At 46.3% G+C, this 6,807-nt stretch overlaps 1 protein-coding gene across 3 annotated transcripts in view; it reads right to left on the reverse strand.

Annotated features, from left to right (window-relative positions):
• The window catches only part of CTNND2 (catenin delta 2), a 408,918-nt gene extending 402,117 nt beyond the window's left edge, over positions 1 to 6,801 (reverse strand). For all 3 annotated transcript variants that reach the window (XM_040494066.1, XM_040494055.1, XM_040494045.1), the window contains exon 1: positions 6,436 to 6,801. The gene's annotated coding sequence lies outside the window, so the exon portion shown is untranslated. The remainder of the gene's footprint in view (positions 1 to 6,435) is intronic.
• Between the last annotated feature and the right edge of the window lie 6 nt (positions 6,802 to 6,807).

Raw genomic sequence — 6,807 nt, forward strand, 5'->3', positions numbered from 1 at the left:
CTTTCTTTCTTTCTTTCTTTCTTTCTTTCTTTCTTTCTTTCTTTCTTATAGCAGGTGCACGTGGAAGAATCAGCATGTCACAGAATGGAACTGAAATCACCAAGTACGCAGAATTTGAGAGGCATGGCATGTGATACACTCTAAACACTGGGTTTTATGTCCACTAGGCAGAGGTAAAAGATGAACACGTCTTGACCAAAATCCTGTCCATATTAGGCCAATCTGTATTGTAATCATTGGTTAAGAACCTGCATTTAATTCATTTCGTTTTTACCTCAAAATAAGCTTCTAATGTTTGGCTTAACTTTAATACCTATTTACAACTCAGATTCCTACTTTTAATAGGATTAATTTTCCTCTAACACAGCAAATGAGAGGATCATGCTGTCTTCTTTACAAAAGGGAACAAAAATGGGTACTGGTAGAGTCATATTCAGTAAGATATTGACACACTTTTGAGATACTTTTGCTTTCTTCAAAATTACTAGTTATTTAAAAAAGCTAAAAAGCCTTACACTGTATCTCTATATTCCTGGTGTTTTTCTTCAACAACAAAAAATATACTGCCTCTCTGCCTTATCATGTATATTTAAAGGTATAGAGAAGCCACACTCAAAGTGATCCAGGTTCAAATCCTATCCCTGTCACTTCCAGCCAAGTAACCCTGGGCAAGAAACTTATCATTGAGAAACCTCAGTTTCCAAATCTGTAGAATGTGGCAAAAATCACACGTACCTCCTTAAGTTGTTGGAAACTACATGAGATACAGTTTGCAAAGTGCCTGGCATCTCGCAAATGCTTTATATTGCAGTATGGGGTTTTTTTTTAACATAATTTTATTCATCATCATGCACAAAATGGATACATTTTTTAAACTATAAAAAAGAAAATTAAGCCACCTATCTGTCAAGAGAAAAATGTAAGAACTAGTTATGCTATTTATTTAGCCTTCTTCCCCTACTATTTATTAGTGATAATTTCTGAACAGTCACATTGCGCACAAGTATGTATGTGTGGGGGGGGGCAGTTTAGACTACTAGATCTGGGAGGGTTATTCCCATGGAAGGGTTATTCCAATGCCTTCCTGTGTCTCTCTGCCTGTTTTGTCTTTTCTTTCTTTCTTTTTTTAATGTTTATTTATTTATTTTGAGAGAGAGAGAGAGAGAGAGAAAGCTCGTGAGCACGAGTGGGGGAGGAGCGGAGAGAGAGAGAGAGAGAGAGAGAGAGACAGACCCCAAGCAGGCTCCACACTGTCAGCATAGAGCCTGACTCGGGGCTTGAACACACAAACCGGGAGATCACGACCTGAGCTGAAATCAAAAGTAGCATGCTTAACTGACTTGGCCACCCAGGCACCCCTGCCTCTTGTTTTCTTGTGAAAAGAAATCCTTCTTTCACTCGGTCCCTGGAATGGAGTTTTTAATGTGCAAATATGATCGTGTCGGCTGTCCGCCAGGAGGGTGAAATAACACGGCTTCTGCTTCTCCTCTCCTGCTCCCCTTCTCTCACCACCTGAACCATCCATTTCTCCCTCCAGAAACCCTGATCTGCCGGAAGTCTCCACCCTCACGCTCCCTACCTTCTCTATTCTTGGACTTTGTTCCAGCTACCATTCCTCAGTGGTTCTGCTTACACCACTTAGCTCTGGAGCTGCAACGTCAAGGAAGCATCAATGGCAGACATCGAACACCCACCATCACATGCCCCTGCAGTAAGTTCCCACAGTAACCAAAATCTGTCTTATTCCAGCATGAGGGCTAAAACTGTGCATTCGTTTATCCGTTCTGAGGCTGGGTCTCTTGAGGGCAAAGAGTATCTCTCACTCCTCTTTGTGTGCCCAACACAGAAACTGGCATGTTTTGGGGACTCAAAAGACCTGCTTTTGTCTGAAACAAAAACGAATGGCTTCTTCCTTACGAATCCAAGTTTATATGGTAGGTATTATTAAATAATACGACTTAACTTTTACTGAGCCAGGAAAGGGGCTAGAACTTTATACACGTTATCTTATTTATGCCTGACATTATAGAAATAGATACTGTTGTGATCCCCTGGATGAGAGAACAATGTCAAGGTGTAATATACCTAACCTTAGGGACCTCCCACAAGGCAGAGCTAGGTTTTCACTCAGCCACTGTTCTATGATGCAAAGAATTGCAAGAAGGAGGAGGAGGCGGGGGTGGGAGGAGGGGGATAAAACGTTCTAAGAGGTCTTTGGATCCTGAAGACCTAACACCTGAGAAATCACACTTTTCTAGGTTTGATCTGAATCGGGGTGTTTTCTCAGAGAGCTGGAACTCTGAGATTTCCGGCCAGACTCTTCTAAAGTTTGGCTGTTGGTAAGATCCAGAAGAAAATGTGGAAGCTGTGATCTTTACCAAGCGCCCACTACCACTGAGGACTTGAAATCCTCAGACAGACTTTGAATCTCTGGAAGTGATTGTAGCAAAGCAAGGAATACTCCCTGGAAAGGTTCTGCACGTTTTTCGCCTCGAGCTCTCCTCCTCCCGTTGTTTCTTGGGCCACCTCCTGCCTTCAGTAGGATCTCACCACCATCCTGCACTGAAATCATTGCACCAGTATCATCGAACAGTCTTCCTTTGTCTTGACCTCTTAATTGCACTAGACATAGTTTATTGATCTTCTAACCTTGAGACACGCTCTTCTCTTGGCTTCTAAGAAACGACACCGACCTACACTTCTGGTTATCTCTTTCTTTTGCTGGCTTCTTCTCAACTCCCAGACCTTTACATCTGTCAGGGGCGGGGGTGGTCAGCATTCAGTCCTTGGACCTCTTCTCTCTACACTGACTTCCTAGGTAATTAATGTCTTCTAGATTCACGGTCTTAATATCATCCACCTGCTTATGACTCCCTCATTCAGTCAGGGGCTTCTTCTCTGAACTGACCTACAGATCCAACGGTCTGAGTTACATGTGCATTCTGATGCTGACAGACATCACACGTTCAAAACCAAGACCTTAACATTCGCTAGCACTGCCTCAATCCCAGCTAGACTCTCTGTGTCTGGCTCCACCTCAGTCCACGGAGACTGCGTTCTTCCGGCTGTTGGGGCTCCCTGAATCTTCTCTCTCCTCCCATCCCGACCTACTGTGTGAGATAACCTGCTCAGCTCCACATACACATGCATCGAGATTACCCTACTTCTCATGACCTCCACTGCTACCATTCTGGTTCAGGCCATCCTCTTTTGCTTAGATCGCTGCAATAACCCTGCTGACCGGCATCCTGGCTGTTGTCCCTGATCCCTTACAACGTGCTCTCCACACAGCAGCCAGAGAGACCCTGTTACAAACGAAGGCAGCTTGTGTCACTCCTCGGCTCAAGTCCTCGATGGCTCCCGTGGATTGGCCACAGCTGGCATCCTCGAGTCCTCAAGGCTTACCAGTCTCTCCCTGACCTCAGCTTTCACCCTGACCCGGCTGCTCACTCTGCTGACCTCAGGTCATTTCTTTGCCCTCCTTCTCTTTGATCCACCCCCACTCGACTTCCTGCTGTTCTTCAAACATATCAGACATACCCCCATTTACCGGCGTCGGGACTTGCCACTCTTTCTTTTCAGAATGCAGTTTCCCCAGACATCAGTAGGGCCAGCTCCCTCACCTCCTTCACAAGGAACTCAAAAGTCACCTTTTAATTAGAGCGTTCCCTGGCCACTCTACCAACACTATTTATCTCGCTGATTTTCTGTCTCCTCCATTTGAAAGGAGGCCGGGGATTTTGGTTGATATTGATCACTGCTGGATCCCCAGGGTCTTAATCAGTGCCGGTAGGTAAGAGGTACTTAATAATTATCGAATGAATTAAGTCATTCAGTAGCGAAAATCACTACCTATCCCGTAATTTGTACTCCCTAGTTATCAGTGACAAATCTTCAAAATCACAACCCTGAAAATCTAAAAGGTATTTGTCAGTCTTGACTTTCATGGTGCTTTCAACTAGCAAACCAGGTGGATCCAAACTTTACCATGCCAGTCAGGTACGGTACGAAGCACACAGATTGAGGTATGGGGTCCCACTTGGTAAGAGCTCCAAGTGTCCTGCCTGATCTCTTGCAAATGTTAGAGTCCCTCCCCATATCTTTTCTGGGCCACAGTTTTCTAATTCCTAAATGGGGACTATGATCTTATGCCACTCAAGTATTTATGCAGAGTTATGGAGTAATTTTAAACTCAAGCACCACCAGCAGTAATTTGCATGAGAAAATCTTTAAATGGATATTTAAAAGCATGCACTTTAAACAAAATAATTCAAACATTAAGCATGTTCATTGTAGCTCTAGAATTAAGAATCATCAATGGCACATTGATATTCCCCCTACCCCCGCCCCCACCGCCAGGTAGCAAAAATGAAATATGGTCAGAACATCTGAGGGGTAGATGGAAATGCAGAGGCAGCAAAGGCACGTGGGATTGTTGATCCCAGGGACGGTTTCCCTCTTTCTGGCCAGCACCTCCCTCCCTCCCCCCCCCACCCCCAACACACATACACACATCCCACATCAGATCCTAGAAACACTCATTCAAGCTTTTATAGAGAGCAAGAGATTTTCACAACATATTTACTCCTAACTTCAGGGACATACCGAGCAGTCAGACTTTCCGTCTGCCCCGTTCACACTCCCGCAAACTCTCCAACAGACCCATACTCCCCGTTTTAACTACGACGATCAAGTGGAACAATCACACGTTTAGGATATATATGTATGTATGTGTATATATATACATATATATGTATATATATACTCAGTAGGACAAAGGGCTAAGCTCTTGGTTTCTTTCCCCAGGTTTGCACAGGGAATGAAATGGCCATTAGCAATCGCAGGGCTCTCAGGGACTCCTTGGGGGTCCTTGCCCTGTGGCTAAGGAGGACCACACAGGGCTTCCGCCTTCTACAAGTTCTGCTGCTGGTTCCCCCTCCTTGACGGATCTAGTAACTTATTGCACAAATTCATAAAACAAAGTTTCCAAGCTTATAAACACAAAGTTGCCATACATGTCTCCTGGCCACCTTTGCCATCCACACTGCCAAACCTGAGTCCTTGCATTTAGAGATTTTGGTCCTGCTACTGGGTTGGCATTAATGATCATCTACCTCCACAATTCTATTAAAGACAATGGAGTGTGTGAGAGGAAATATTTTCATCTCAGTAAGCACAGCTAACATAAATCGGGGGCAGCTGAATTCCAGCCTGCATCCTGTTACCCCAGGCCAGTCCACACCAGCAATTACCTGTGCTGAATTAAAGAAGCCCTCGGACACCTGCCTTCTGCATGCAACAAGTTCCTTTTTTCTTTTTTTAATCCTATTTATCTTGCAGTCATCTATTTATGTCAAGAAAGGAAACATATGATCATAGCATCTGTTACTAGAGTGACACAATTACCAAATACTTTCATAAGAGGGGAAAAAAATCAACAATAAATCCGGGTGAGTCGTCAGGTGCTTTAGGAGACAAAACAGTCTTTCAATCACAGTGTCCCGTCTAAGCTGAACATATGGTGCTACCAGCAGAGAATCACCAGCTCAGCCTGGTCTTTGACGGGCACAACAACTACAGAAAAGTCACCTCCTCTGAACTGGCAGAGAAAAGGTTTCCTAGCACCAACCCCTCTGTGCCTACCATAAGCAGGTAACGAATTCAAGGGACTTCATCACTGGTTTACTCCATGCCCACTGTTGGAATCTATGTGTATGCAATGACAGGTCTGGAGGAATCTTTCACTTTCCCAGTAACTAAATTTAGACAGAATAGAATAAGTTTGAAGAAATGAGACCCATAACGAAGTAGTAACAATTCAAAGCAATTAATCCTTGGTTACTTTCTCACTACTATTGAAATCTATGTGAACTGAAAGGCTGCTTTGGGAAAAATCTTATACATATATATAACATATAATATATAATATATAATATATTATATATTATGTATATAAAACCACCAACTGTAGGTGACTATAGGCGATCACTTGGATTCTGCGATTTTTATTTGCGTGGCTCTTTTTCTGGACATTAATCAACAGGTCTGTGTGATTCTTTATTCAGTATGACTGAACTGTATGTATGTCTAAATCTTCAGATTGGGGGGAGGGAGGAAGAGAGAGACTGAGAGGGAGAGAGCGAGGGAGTGAGAGCTGGAGAAATCAGTTTGAGACACAGCATTACTTCTCAAAGAAGTAGCTGGCGCATCGTAGTTGAGATACTGGCAAAGCCTAGGGACGCCCTGGCTCCCTCTCCACCCCGCACGCTGCACACTGGCCCAGACACGCCCAGCTCGAGCTGCGCTCAAGCCGCCCCCCACCCCCACCCCAGGCGGGGCGCTCGGGTCCCGCACGCGCCCCTACCGCGCGCCCAGGTGTCCCCCGTCCCCCACCCCGGGGCGGAGCCGCGGAAGGCGGGCTGGCGAGCCGGTTACCTGCCAGGCTGCCCGGCCTCTGGAGGGTGGCCGTGGCATACAGCTCCTGCGAGTGCTTGCTGTACTGCTCGGACGCGTGGACCAGGCGCTTGGTGGGCGACAGGGTGGCGTACGTGCCGATGGTGGAGCTCAGCTGGTGGATGGGCGAGGAGGAGATGGTGGACTGCACGGTGGGGGGCGAGGTCACGCGGATCGGGGACAGGCCGGCCGAGGACACGACGATGTTGATGGGCGAGCTGGTGCTGTAGGACTTGGCCAGGCGGCTGGGCGACTGCTTGGGCGAGGAGCCGCGCGGCGCGGCGTAGGCGGCGCCCTCGGGGGCCGAGCCGCCGCGCTGCAGCTTGGTGGGCGAGCCGCCCTGCGGCGCGGCCA

This window comes from Herpailurus yagouaroundi, unplaced genomic scaffold (genome assembly GCF_014898765.1).
Source record: "Herpailurus yagouaroundi ecotype Mexico unplaced genomic scaffold, PumYag 29, whole genome shotgun sequence".
In the NCBI taxonomy this organism is placed as follows: Eukaryota; Metazoa; Chordata; class Mammalia; order Carnivora; family Felidae; genus Herpailurus; species Herpailurus yagouaroundi.